The sequence below is a fragment of the Giraffa tippelskirchi genome, chromosome 2, assembly GCF_054371585.1.
Source record: "Giraffa tippelskirchi isolate mGirTip1 chromosome 2, T2T-mGirTip1v1.2.pri, whole genome shotgun sequence".
Lineage (NCBI taxonomy): Eukaryota > Metazoa > Chordata > Mammalia > Artiodactyla > Giraffidae > Giraffa > Giraffa tippelskirchi.
Genome location: NC_137276.1, coordinates 213,222,031 through 213,237,232, shown reverse-complemented (window position 1 = coordinate 213,237,232; position 15,202 = coordinate 213,222,031). Strand labels below are relative to the sequence as shown.

At 37.5% G+C, this 15,202-nt stretch overlaps 1 long non-coding RNA gene across 1 annotated transcript in view; it reads right to left on the bottom strand.

Annotated features, from left to right (window-relative positions):
- The window catches only part of LOC145531347 (uncharacterized), a 142,424-nt gene that overhangs the window by 11,371 nt on the left and 115,851 nt on the right, over window positions 1-15,202 (bottom strand). The window lies entirely within an intron of this gene.

Here is a 15,202-nt window from a genome sequence, read left to right as displayed (position 1 = left end):
GCCTTGTGGGTCTTCATAGAACTGTTCAACTTCTTCAGCATTACTGGTCAGGTCATAGACGTGGATTACTGTGATATTGAATGGTTTGCTCTGGAAATGAACAGAGATCATTCTGTCGTTTTTGAGACTGCATCTAAGTACTGCATTTCAGACTCTTTTGTTTACTATGAGGGCTACTCCATTTCTTCTATGGGATTCTTGCCCCTAGTAGTTGATATAATGGTCGTCTGAGTTAGATTCACCCATTCCAGTCCATTTTAGTTTGCAGGTTCCTAAAATATCAATGTTTATTCTTGCCATCTCCTGTTTGACTGCTTCCAATTTGCCTTGGTTCATAGACGCAACACTCCATATTCCTATGCAATATTACTCTTTACCACATCAGACTTAGACTTCCATTACCAGTCACATCCACAACTAGGTGTTGTTTTTTTCTTTGGCGCCATCTCTTCATTCTTTCTGGAGTTATTTCTCCACTGATCTCAAGTAGTATATTGGGCACCTACCAACCTGGGGAGTTCATCTTTCTGTGTCATTAATTTTTGCCTTTTCATGCTCTTCATGGGGTTCTCAAGGCATGAATATGTAAGTGGTTTGCCATTCCCTTCTCCAGTGGACCACATTTTGTCAGAACTCTCCACTATGACCCACCCATCTTGGGTGGCCCTACACACCATGGCTCATAGATTCATAGAGTTAGACAATGCTGTGGTTGAAGTGATCAGTTTGGTTAGTTTCCTGTGATTGTTTTTCATTCTATCTGCCCTCAGATGAATAAGAACAAGAGGCTTATGAAAGCTTCCTGCTGGGAGAGACTGACTTAGTCAGTCAGAACAGACTGACTTGTTCTGATGGGCAGGGCCATATTCAGTAAATCCTTAATCCAATTTTCTGTTGATCATTGGGGCTGTGTTCCCTTCCTCTTGTTTGTCCTGAGGCCAAACTATAGTGGAGGTAATGAAGATAATGGTGTCCTCCTTCAAAATTTCCCATGCAAGCGCTGTGGCACTCAGTGCCCCTGACCCTATAGCTGGCCAACAGTGACCCACACCTTCACTGGAGACTCCTGGACACTCAAAGGCAAGTATGGGTCAGTTTCTCCTGGGGTCAGTTCTCCTTTCTCCTGGGCCCTGGTGAACACAAGGTTTTGTTTGTGCCTTCCAAGAGTCTGTTTCTCCAGTCTTGTGTTATTTCTGGTGGCTCTATGGTGGGGTTAATGGCAACCTCCTCCAAGAGGGTTTATGCCATACCCAGGTCTGCTGCACCCAGAGCCCCGGCCCCTGCCCCTGTGGCAGGCTACTGTTGACCTGTACCTTCACAGGAGACATCCAAACACAGTTCTGGCTCAGTCTCTGTGGGCTCTGTAGATCCTGGTGCACACAAGGTTTGTTTGAGCCCTATGAGTGTCTCTGGTGGGTAAGATGTTTGATTCTAAACACAGTTTCACCCCACCTACTGTCTTGCTGGGGATTCTCCTTTGCTCTTGGACATGGGGTATCTTTTTTTGGTGGGATCTAACATTGTCCATCAATGGTTGTTCAATAGTGAGGTGTAGTTTTGGAGTTCTCAAGGGAGAAGATGTGCGTGTGTCCTTCTCCTCCACCATTTTCCATTTCTCCAGCACCTAAAACTGTATCTTGAACAGAGTAGACATGGAATAATGTTAATTATATGAACAAACATAAGAACTGTATAGAGATTTAACTATATTCTCATAAAGAGGTGTCGCATTCATTCATGCATATTCAGTAATAATTACTGACAGTCATTAAAAGACTACTGAGAAATAATGATATTTAAAGTGATAACATACATATGATGAGATGCAGTAAAAAGTTAAATTTTGAAAAATCACAATATGATAGAAATACATTGGGTAAGTTTGCTTAATAGAAAAGACGAATTTTGAAATATGAGTGGAAGACTCAGTATGTTCTGCCTATGAGATTTGGATTTTTCTTCTTCAATAAGATTATATTCTTTTGCTGTGTATTTTTATAAAATCTGTCAAGGAAATTTGAATAGTAGATAATTTGGGAACCTAAGGCTTCTTTGTGAAAAAGAAAGTTGGCAGAGGTATTTTATCCATTGCAAGCATTATATTATCATCAGATATAGTCAAAAGCATTTCTTTCCAAAATTGCCTAAGAATTGAAACCAGTTATTGTCTCTCACAATCATTGATTTCAATAGAGAGAAAAGAGAAGTAAGGCATTCCAGCATGAAACAATTGAGAGAAAAGTGGAGGTAAAAAAGAAGGACCTAGTGCACAGAAAAAAGTACTAACTAATAGCAGGCAGTTATCTATATGAAGAGTATCTGTAGGAAGAATTGTATATGAGGCATGTAGGAGAGATAGTAAGATCATAGGGAGAGAGGTTTTTGGTTAATTCAACAGCCCTTAGAAATTTAGGCAGCAGGAGACACTGATGGCCAAATCTGTGCTACTTTCCTACTAAAGTAAGTCCCTTATATGTGAACCTTCAGGTTGCAAGCTTTCAAAGATGTGAATGTGCCCAGAGAAAGAATGAAGAGATACAAGAGGAAGAAGAAGTAACTGAAGAATTGAAAGGATTCACAATGCAGGAGATGACAAGGGGATTTTCTTTGTTTGAGGAGGCACTGTTAGTTTTTGAGCCACAGGACCAAAACATAAAAAGGTACATGAAAGTTTCAGCACCCATTCAGAATACAGTCCAGTGCTACCATTTCACCTATGATGAGCAAAAAAAGAGCTACTACCCAGACCTCACCTCAAGAGGGCAGGTAGAATTGAATCTAGCAAGGAATCTTTCTGACCCAGGGGTTGAACTGACAATATCTTATATCTTTGTCATTGACAGGCAGGTTCTTTAACAAAACACCTATTAATTTTTCACATCTATCATGCAGCATCTTATCAAAGATTTTTACTTTATCATTATCAAAAATGTTTGACCCCAAATGACTAATATTTATAAAAGCATATTTATACACATAACATAATTGTAAATGAGTGAATTGCACCTTTTCAAAAAACTCATTCATTGCATAAGTTTAAATTTTAATAATCAATCTTATAAACTACCTGTATGATCACCATTTGAATAGTCTCTATCAATTCTGTTGGAATGAATATAAGGGAATATCTGACATAAATAGATTTTGAACAAACAAGTAAAACCTGGAATTTTAATAGTTAAGTTAGAAAGTTTTTGGCATGTGATAACCCTGGCAATGTAAGTGACCATTATGTTTCAGTTCTAATTAATGGCCTACTGCAGGGGCTCTGGGTGAAGTAGACCTGGATATGACATAAGCCCTCTTGAAGGAGGTTGCCATTAACCCCACCATAGAACAACCAGAACTTACACAGGACTGGGGAAACAGACTCTTGGAAAGCACAAATAAAACACGCTGCACACCAAGACCCAGGACAAATGTGCAGTGACCCCACAAGAAACTGATCCAGACATGCCCATGAGTGTCCAGGGGTCTCTGGCAGATGTGTGGGTCGACAGTGGCCTGCTTCAGGGTCGGAGGCACTGAGTGCAGCAATGCCTGCATGGGACATTTTGAAGGAGGTCACCATTATCTTCATTACCTCCACCACAGTTTGGCCTCAGGTCAAACAGCAGGGGGGAAACACAGTCCTGCTCATCAACAGAATATTGGATTGAAGATTTACTGAACACAGGCCTGCCCTTCAGAACAAGACCCAGTTGCCCCCTCAGTCAGCCTCTCCCATCAGGAAGCTTCCATAAGCTCTTTATCCTTATTCATCAGAGGGCAGACAGAATGAAAAACAATCACATAAAACTAACCAAACTGATCTCATGGACCACAGCCTTGTGTAGCTCGATGAAACTATGAACCATGCTGTGTAGGGCCACCCAAGAGAGAATTAAAAAAAAAATCTTCATAACCCAGATAACCACGATGTTATGATCACTCATCCAGAGCCAGACATGGTGGAATGCAAAGTCAAGTGGGCCTTAAAAAACATCACAAAGCTAATGGACGTGATGGAATTCCAGTTGAGATATTTCAAATCCTAAAAGGTGATGCTGTGAAAGGGCTGCAAATCTGTGAAAGGGCTGCAAATGCCAGCAAATCTGGAAAACTCAGCAGTGGCCACAGGACTGGGAAAAGTCAGTTTTCATTCCAATCCCAAAGAAAGGCAACGCCAAAGAATGCTCAAACTACTACACAACTGCACTCATCTCACATGCTAGCAAAGTAATGCTCAAAATTCTCCAAGTCAGACTTCAACAGTACATAAACTGTGAACTTCCAGATGTTCAAGGTGGATTTAGAAAAGACAGAGGAACCAAAAATCAAATTGCCAACATCCGTTGCATGATTGAAAAAGCAAGAGAGTTCCAGAAAATCATCTACTTCTGATTTATTGACTATGCCAAAGCCTTGACTGTGTGGATCACAACAAACTATGGAAAATTCTTCAAGAGATGGGAATAGCAGATCACCTGACCTGCCTCTTGAGAAATCTGTATGCAGGTCAGGAAGCAACAGTTAGAACTGGACATGGAACAACAGACTGGTTCCAAATCGGGAAAGAAGTACGTCAAGGCTGTATATTGTCATCCTGCTTATTTAACTTATATGCAGAGTACATCATTGGAAATGCAGAGCTGGTTGAATCACAAGCTAGAATCACAATACCTGGGAGAAATATCAATAACCTCAGAAACGCCGATGACACCACCCTTTCGGCAGAAAGCGAAGAAGAACTAAAGAGCTTCTTGATAAAAGTGAAAGAAGAGAGTGAAAAAGCTGGCTTAACACTCAACATTCAGAAAACTAAGATCATGGCATCTGGTCCCATCACTTCATGGCAAATAAATAGGGAAAGAATGGAAACAGTGAGAGACTTTATACTTTGGGGCTCCAATATCACTACCGCTGGTGACTACAGCCATGAAATTAAAATATACTTGATGCTTGGAAGAAAAGTTATGACCAACCTAAACAACATATTAAAAAGCAGAGACATTACTTTGCCAACAAAAGTCCGTTTAGTCAAAGCTATGGTTTTTCCAGTAGTCACATATGGCTGTGAGAGTTGGACTATAAAGAAACCTGAGCGCTGAAGAATTGATACTTTTGAACTGTGGTGTTGGAGAACTCTTGAGAGTCCCTTAGTTGGAGAGAAGTTTCAACCAGTCTATCCTAAAGGAAATTAGTCCTGAATATTCATTGGAAGGACTGATGTTGAAGCTGAAACTCCAATACTTTGGCTACCTGATATGAAGAACCGACTTGTTGGAAAAGACAGTGATGGAAAGACCCTTTCCTGTTGGAAAAGATTGAAGGCGGGAGCAGAAGGGGATGACAGAGGATGAGATGGTTGGATGGCATCACTGACTCAATGGACATGTGTTTCAGTAGGCTCAGCGAGTTGGTGATCAACAGGGAAGCCTGGCATGCTGTAGTCCATGGGGTCGCAAAGAGTCGGACAGGACTGAGCAACTGAACAGAACTGAAGATTATTACATATGGCCTGTGGTTAAGAACTCAGTTTTTTTCAAGCCATATTTATAAAATATTCCTCAATGTTTAAAGATACTTTTTCATCTTTATCTATCAGGTGAATTCTAAAATGTCTCAGTAAAGTAGTATTCTATCTCCTCCTACTTTCACAAAATATAGTTTGGTTGAAGATTTCTTGATTTATCAGTGTATCCTGAATCTAATTTAACACTTTTCATTTTCCAAAGATTTTTATAATATATGAGGCAAAAGACAAAGCGCTATTGCAGTTCATTACAGTCATTTAATCTCACAATTGGCATGGAACCAAGTTTTGAGTTAATTTGTAAAATAATCTTATAGATAAATGAATTACATGGAAGATTATGTTTGAGATTCTGGTATCTCTGTCTCTCTCTCTCAAAGAGTAGTGGTCTTCTTGACAAATTACCTGAAATCAAATCATGAAAATGAGTCATGCTTTTTATCTTAATTTTTTTAATAAATAAATCTATTTGGAAAAATTTCTCCAGTTAAATGTAGAATAATAAGTACACACAATAATTTTCTTTATGAATGTCTTTGGTTTACTTTTTAATATTAGGCACATCCATTTGGAAGTCCTTGAATTTTGCACACATAAAATTCAATAAGATTTATTTTACATTTAAAAATTTTGCAAATGACTTTTCATGCATTTTTATAGCATCAGGAATCCAGCATCAAATAACTTCAAGTAATGCAATAGCAACAGAAATCACAAACTTTTTGCAATTTTAATATAGAAAATGCTCTTTTATCAAAAATTTAGATTTTTTTCCAAGTTAATCAACAGTGCCACCAGGTGGTTACATTAATGCAGGAAAAGTACAATTGTTAAAATGATTTAGTATTTTAAAAATATATAAGGTTGCTTGGGCTTATATTTTACAACAAATTAACAAAACTAACTGTCCATGAATAGTTTAATGGAAATAATCTAAAGCTTTCCTTAGCTAACTTCTCTATTTCTCTTTAGAAATCTATTAATTACCCAGCTTCATAAAGACTTAGTGAACCGTATAACACTAATTTGTTACATGTAATTCCTTCTTTGTTAATAAGTGTGATTTTCTTCAGTTCTGTTAGTTTGAGTTAATACATAGATTCCAACAGTTCAAAGAGGATAAAAGAGAAATGCATAAAATGTGTTAGACTAACGTAATGTTGCTTTCACTGAGGTTTCTCCAACACTGGTGATATTTTAATTTAGATGGCATTCTGGTTTCATCAAAACCAATAGCTCAATGCATAAAATGTGTTAGACTAACGTAATGTTGCTTTCACTGAGGTTTCTCCAACACTGGTGATATTTTAATTTAGATGGCATTCTGGTTTCATCAAAACCAATAGCTCCTTTATCATATATTTTATCCCTATTCATAATTGTTTATAAGCTATACTTAATGCAACATTTAAATGTATCCATCTACCTTCATTAAATGCTTATCTTTTTTCCCTCTGTTTCTTTACCTGTGTTCCTACAGCCTTTGGCTGATGATCCTCCACCATCTCACTCACTGGAAGAGTGATTGAGCTAACGGCTCTATTTCGGGTGAGGAGGGAACTGGGCTTGCATATTTCTGCCCCTTACTACTCTGCTTTTGATCTCTCTTAGCTGCACAGAGTCAGTATCCTAAATTTGTTTTTGCAATGAGTAAACTTTACTTGAATATATCTTCTTCCATCTCTGCTTTTGGCTAAATCATCATGACTGCCTAACTTTAGAGAAATTAGAAGATATTCAAGAGTGTGAATGCAAAATACAGTCTATCCTATCAGTATTTTTAATAATAATTATCACATTTTGTTATGTTCAGTTCAGTTCAGTCAATTGTGTCCAACTTTGCAACCCCATGGACTGCAGCATGCCAGGCCTCCCTGTCCATCACCAACTCCCAGAGTTTACTCAGACTCATGTCCATTGAGTTGGTGATGCCATACAGCCATCTCATCCTCTGTTGGCAAACCATGTATGGCATTCATTGCCTTCCAATGAATATTCAGGACTGATTTCCTTTAGGATGGACTCGATGGATCTCCTTGAAGTCCACGTGACTCTCAAGAGTCTTCTCCAACACCAAAGTTCAAAAGCATCAATTCTTCCATGCTCAGCTTTCTTTACAGTCCAACTCTCACATCCATACATGAGTACTGGAAACACTACATCTTTGACTAGGCAGACTTTTGTTGGCAAAGTAATGTCTATGTTTTTTAATATGCTGTCTAGGTTGGTCATAATTTCTCATTTTCATTTCTCAATTGAACCACCACTCGAGTGGGGGAAAAGTGCTTTTTATTAGCCTCTTTCAAAAATCAACAAACTATCGTCATAATGGTGAACGTTAATGACAGATCAAGAACAAATAACTTACTAAACTTGGAAAAAAGAAAGAGATTTGAAACTTGAGGAAACTGAGCCAAAAAAAAATTTTTTTTTAAACCCCAATCAGAAAAATGCAATCTGCCACAAATATGGTAACATATCTTTTTGTTGTTTTCAATATATTTTAGATATTCAATGACAAGTAATATACTCGAACAATATAAACAGAATTATTGATGAATTTCAGCTTTGATGAAACTTTTAAAGAATGAGGTAATTTAAATTTTCACATCATGGAAATACTCATTCAAAATCTCAACGTCTTTCATATTGAAAAGAATGTGTTAATCATATGTAAATCCATTGAAAAAATAAAAATTTAAAAACCAAGAGATGTGAATATTGAAAAACAACATGCTTAAAGGAAAGTTTTGCCATAATTGCAATTTTCACTAGCTTCTGAATAAAACATTAAACTTCTTCCATGCCTTTGCCACCATGCTATCACTTCCGTATAAATGCAAAATAATTTATAGATTTTCCTGTTGCTATCACTGAATTTCTCTCCTTTCCAGATTAGTGCAGATGTTCGTAAAATGAATTTAAGGACCTCCACAATGTGACCTTAGTCCTTTTTCCTTCATTACTAGAATCTCTTTTTCCTGAAGCTACAGAGAAGAAAATACAGTACAAGAAAAGGAGTAACAGATGCATTTAATGAGGGTAAATGAATACATTCAAATGTTGCTTTAGGTATAGCCCACAATTATTAATATTGATTAAATATATATGATAAAATAGCTTCCACAGTAATCACAATGATCCCCACAACCTGGTATCATGCCTCTTTTTTTCCCCCTCCCCTGGACTGTGGACTGAACCTGATAGAACATAGCAAAAGTGGCAGGATGCCATTTCCAAGATTAGGTTAAAGAAAGGCTCTGGCTTTGTTGGGATTTCTCTGCAGAAAGCTACAAGACATGTCATGAATCACTCTATCACTTTGTAGACAAAGGCATGTGGTCAGAAACTTACATCTCTGGTCAACAGCCAGGGAGGACCTATGATCTGCCAAAGCCATGTGAGTGAGCTTGGATATGGATCCTCCCCCAGTGGAGATGAGTGCAGCCCTGACCAATAGACGGACTACAACTTGTGAGTGACTCTGACCCATAAGTGCTCAAGTTAAGTTGTTTATATATTCCTGACCCCAGGAGCTGAGATAATAAATATTTGTGGTTTTAAAACTATAAGTCTGGTGTTATAATACAGTTGATAACTAATACTCCCATATACTGATGACTGACATGGAGAGAGGTCACCGTGAATGCACACTTGTCAGAGGAATTGCCTAAGGTTCTAGCGTCTTCCTGAGGTAGCCTGGTGGATCCATTTACCACAGGTCAGAATTGGAGGAGTAAAAAGGATTATACATTCAACTTTGGCCAGTGAGGAGTGGGAGAAGGAAGGATCAATAAGTAAATGTCTTTCAACTTGCTACAATCCCTCCTCCAACATACAAAAGAAGAATCCAAGATGTGATCATTCCATTTGGCCTCCATTAAGAAGTTCCCAGATGGAGCAGTCGGTTATGTTTTTGAGAACTATGGCTGACTGGGTAACATACATTGATATTTGCTCCCTTTATTAGTTCTTTCTAAAATGGAGCAGGACCTGTAGTCCTTGCCCCTCCCATGTCCTCCACCTTCCTTTTGTCTGTGGAAAAACTTTAGCCAGAGAATAGGTTTAATCAAAGAAGTGAGAAAATGAAGAAACAAAAGAATACAGTCCAAGAAGATTAATAACAGTTTAGTCATTAAGCAAAGTCAAGGACCGTTAGTTCCTCTTCAAGGGCTATAGATGATATTCTGATCCATATCCTGTGAGCTGTTTTGTAGATACCGAAACCCCACCAGGTGGAAAAAGATGAGCAGACTGTGGCCATGACTATATGATGACCATGCTTTAGACCTGAAATAAGCTGCTGCAATTCTGAAAATTGGCCTCAAAGAAATGGGAATGAGCCAGCCCTAAAACTGAAGATTAAGTGGACTTAAAACAGCCACAATGATGCTGATCAGACCACCAGTGACATGAAGATGATTGCCAATCATTTGTCAAGCCAATTTCAAGTGATGGTGTTTTTTTTTCATGTAGTCCCCCTCTCTCTGTCTATAAAAGCTCTTGCTCCCTGAATAGGGGAGTGGGGGTGGCCTTTAGATAGGAGTCCACCAACCCCCTGGGTTGCTGGCATCTGAAATAAAGCAAACTTTCCTTTTCACCAATTTTGTATCTTTATTGGCTTTTGAGCAGTGAACAGCCAGACCCCACTTTCAATTACGTTTCTTCTTTCTTCATTCCAGCTTAGATAGGATTACCCTCCCAAATAAAACTCTAACCCATAAGCTTTTTTCCTCAGCTACTCTTTCTCAGAAAACCTAACTGTAACAAATATATTCCTTAACGATATTTCTGAAACTAAAAGTTCACATGGCAGTCTATCAAAACTTAATTTTAATTATCTTTAGACAGGCTATAAAATTATATTGAACTCATATATATTTAAAACATTTTAGCCAAAAGAGAATTATAGGGAACAGGACCATTCTGATTTTTTCCCTCTAAATATGCAGAAGTATAGTTTCAAAAATTTAGAGTATATGGCATTGCTGGTGTGAGGTTACTAGGAGTTTCTCATAGTTATTTTTGAAAAAAACACATCATAGTCTGAACACCAAAGTTAGGTTTTTAAAAAAATCATGTACCAGATAGATATCTCTATATGCCTAATGAGCTAGAATATCTACTAAGATTTTGAAAATGAGGTATTTAAGAAATATTGTGTCAGGTTCTGGGTTTAAACTTAAAAATTGGTAAGGTTTGGTAGCATCTCTGACAGATGACAAGCTTATATGAGAAGACAAACTGTTGGTTTTCTTTATTTTTGTAATCTAAATTGGCTGCATTCATTATAAAATTAGAGTTGCTAAAATGAGAAATTAGGGACTTCCCTGGTGGTCTAGTGGCTAAGACTCTGTGCTCCCACTGCTAAGGGGGCCTGGATTCAATCCCTGGTCAGAGATCCTGCATGCTGCAACTAAAGACCCCACATGCTGCAAGTAAGACCTGGTGCAGTCAAATAGATAAATAAATAATTTAAAAATAAATAAACATTTTTAAAAAATAGTATGAGAAATTATGTGAATAAAACTATCAATAGCAAGAGCAATCACACCTTGTTTCAAAACACAAGAGAATGCTAGATAAAAGATACTAAATTTCTTCTCAGCAGCTACTTAGGTACTTTGAATCATGAAAATTTATTGGCTATGCACAAATTAGAGAGGAGTCAAAGGAGAAAGAGGAAGGATGACCTGAAAAGTTAAACCTGTGCCAGATGTGGATAATAGAGGTGAAATATCTATGGTTTTGATCTTGAGGAGGCTGGGAGATTCAGCATGTAATAAATTATCACTAATGGGAACAGAATGTAAGAATACTCACAAAAATGACTTTGAGCAAATTAACACTTTGAATTTGTGAATAAGAGGCAGTGTGGAAGAGATTATTATACTAAACTTAATTATGGTTCTGATAACACAGGCAGTTAGCATATATTTACACAAATAATAAACTTCTATGTCATATTCTCAAGGAGATCTTAAAAGTTTCTAAGTAATTTTTGTCGATAGTTATAACACAATCCAAAAGCAGTGTTCTTATTCAAGGAAAAAATATTCAAAACTGCAATTTATTGTTTAGCTTGTTAATTATCTTGCCATTGTTTCTTAGAGGTTAAAGCATATTTGAACCATTTATAGCCATTTTGTTTAGCTTGTTAATTATCTTGCCATTGTTTCTTAGAGGTTAAAGCATATTTGAACCATTTATAGCCATTTCTGAAACACTGGCTTTAAAAACTCACCCATGTAATTATATGGCCAGTATTAAAATTTGGGGGTAAATATCCAATTCTACTAGTTAATTGCTATAGAATATATATATTTTTAAATTTCTTTCTTAAATATGATGGTATATTTACCTTGTAAAAATAACTTTCCTGGCATTGCTGATTCAAATTGTGTAATTGATTAAATTTCCAATAAAGAATATTTTCTGTTGATTAAACAGTAATTATTGAATTAATTTTTAAAACTTTTATGAACAACTTCAAGTTATATTCATATTATGTCAATGTTTTATTACTGAAAAAAAAAGCATTTAATTTGTAGCGACTTTTTCAAGTAATGTGTGTCATTGACAAAAATAATAACCCTGCTGGCTTCATAAATTTAAAGGGTTCCAAGTCATTAACATACAAAATTAATAATAAACCATTTAACATAGACCCTTCAGGGAGACCAGATGTTTCTGCTTAATTAGAGAAGACCCAACCCTAGATGACAGTATATTTCAATCACCTTTTAAAATAAGGATAAAGCCACCCTATAGAGCTTTCACACAGCTAACAGTGACATGTCTAGGATTGAGGAAGACCCAGTGAAATGTCAAAACTATGCAAAGGTTAAAAGAAAAAAAAAAATCACACTATCATAAATACAAAAATCAACCTTTTTTTTTTTTGTCCATATGGAAATATAGAGTCCAATTTTTCTGTTGTACATATTATTGAATGATAAAAATTAAAAAAAAAACAACAAAATTTGAGTGATGTAGTGAGGGAAGTGTTGTGAAGAGATACTTTTGTTTTATATAAGCAAGTCACTAGGGCAGGGGAGTTAGGTTGCATTTTTTGAGGAAGAGGTGCTGAAGGATTAGTGGACATCCTTTAAAAATATCGCAGAGGAGACTACAGTGAAATTCCACATTTGAATATCAAAATTGATAAAATACTTGAAGCTGAAGTATGGACAGTGAGAATCATAGATGATGTGCTTTGAGTGATCATAAATGGTTGCTGACCTACTTTCTAAGAGAATGTGATAGGCAAAGCTAGCTGTTGCTCTTCTGGCTTTGCTGTATAACAGTCTTTAAGAACCAGGGTTGAAAAAGAATACATTCGAATCAGTTCTAATGAGGTGGATGAAACTGGAGCCTATTATACAGAGTGAAGTAAGCCAGAAAGAAAAACACCAATACAGTATACTAACAAGTGGACCTTAGAAAGCATCACTACTAACAAAGCTAGTGGAGGTGACAGAATTCCAGTTGAGCTATTTCAAATCCTCAAAGATAACGCTGTGAAAGTGTTACACTTGATATGCCAGCAAATCTGGAAAACTCAGCAGTGGCCACAGGACTGGAAAAGGTCAGTTTTCATTCCAATCCCAAAGAAAGGCAATGCCAAAGAATACTCAAACTACCGCACAATTGCACTCATCTCACATGCTAGTAAAGTGATGCTCAAAATTCTCCAAGCCAGACTTCAGCAATACATGAACCGTGAACTTCCAGATGTTCAAGCTGCTTTTAGAAAAGGCAGAGGAACCAGAGACCAAATTGCCAACATCCACTGGATCATCGAAAAAGCAAGAGAGTTCTAGAAAAACATATATTTCTGCTTTATTGACTATGCCAAAGCCTTTGACTGTGTGGATCACAATAAACTCTGGAAAATTCTGAAAGAGATGGGCATACCAGACCATCTGACCTGTCTCTTGAGAAACCTGTATGCAGGTGAGGAAGCAACAGTTAGAACTGGACATGGAACAACAGACTGGTTCCAAATAGGAAAAGGAGTACATTAAGGCTGTATATTGTCACCCTGCTTATTGAACTTATATGCAGAGTACATCATGAGAAACGCTGGGCTGAAAGAAACACAAGCTGGAATCAAGATTGCTGGGAGAAATATCAATAACCTCAGATATGCGGATGATACCACCCTTATGGCAGAAAGTGAAGAAGAACTAAAGAGCCTCTTGATGAAAGTGAAAGAGGAGAGTGAAAAAGTTGGCTTAAAACTCAATGTTCAGAAAACTAAGATCATGTCATCTGGTCCCATCACTTCATGGGAAATAGATGGGAAAACAGCGGAAACAGTGTCAGACTTTATTTTTTGGGCTCGAAAATCACTGCTGATGGTGATTGCAGCCATGAAATTAAAAGACGCTTACTCCTTGGAAGGAAGGTTATGGCCAACCTAGATAGCATATTTAAAAACAGAGACATTACTTTGCCAACAAGGGTTCGTCTAGTCAAGGCTGTGGTTTTTCCAGTGGTCATGTATGGATGTGAAAGTTGGACGGTGATAAAGGCTGAGAGCCGAACAATTGATGCTTTTGAACTGTGGTGTTGGAGAAGACTCTTGAGAGTCCCTTGGACTGCAAGGAGATCCAACCAGTCCATCCTAAAGGAGATCAGTCCTGGGTGTTCATTCGAAGGACTGATGTTGAAGCTGAAACTCCAATACTTTGGCCACCTCATGCGAAGAGTTGACTCACTGGAAAAGACCCTAATGCTGGGAAGGATTGGGGGCAGGAGGAGAAGGGGACGACAGAGGATGAGATGGTTGGATGGCATCACCAACTCGATGCACATGGGTTTGGGTAAACTCCAGGAGTTGGTGATGGACAGCGAGGCCTGGTGTGCTGCGATTCATGGGGTCGCAAAGAGTCGGACATGACTGAGCAACTGAACTGAACTGAACTGAACACATATATATGGTATTTAGTCAATTGGTAAAGATAACCCTGTATGCAAGACATCAAAAGAGACACAGATAAATGGAACAGTGTTATGGACTCTATAGGAAAGGGCGAGGGCGGCATGATATGGGAGAATGGCACTGAAACATGTAAATTATCGTATATGAAACGAATCGCCAGTTCAGGTTCAACGCATGATACAGGGTGCTTGGGGATGGAGCACCGGGATGACCCGGAGGGATGGGATGGGGAGGGAGGTGGAAAGGGGGTTCTGGAAGGGGAAAACATGCACACCCATGGTGGATTCATTTCAATATATGGCAAAACAAATACAATATTGTAAAGTTAAAAAATAGAAAATAAACTAATTAAAAAAAAAAAAAGAACCAGGGTTGAATTATTGTGAAAAATAAGACACTGGAGGAGCTATTAACATTATTTCAGAAAGAAGGAACCCAAAGAACTTTGTGATTGAAGTAGAGGTGTCCAAAAGGGAGCTAGCTGATTCTAGAAATCCTTCACCCTAGTTCTATTTAAAGCATCTCTTGTGATATTTATATTTCAGCAAAAAATTGAGGTTGAATCTTTTTTGCATTGTGTGATCAACAGCATATGAACTCTTGATAAATTCAAATCAAGAGTTATCTGCCCACCATTAACCCTTCAGGTTAATATAATCCTTAGGTTATATTAAGCATTTTCATTGAAGTTATAAAATCTTTCTCACAAATAATTAAGAAAACTGAACAATCAGGCAAAA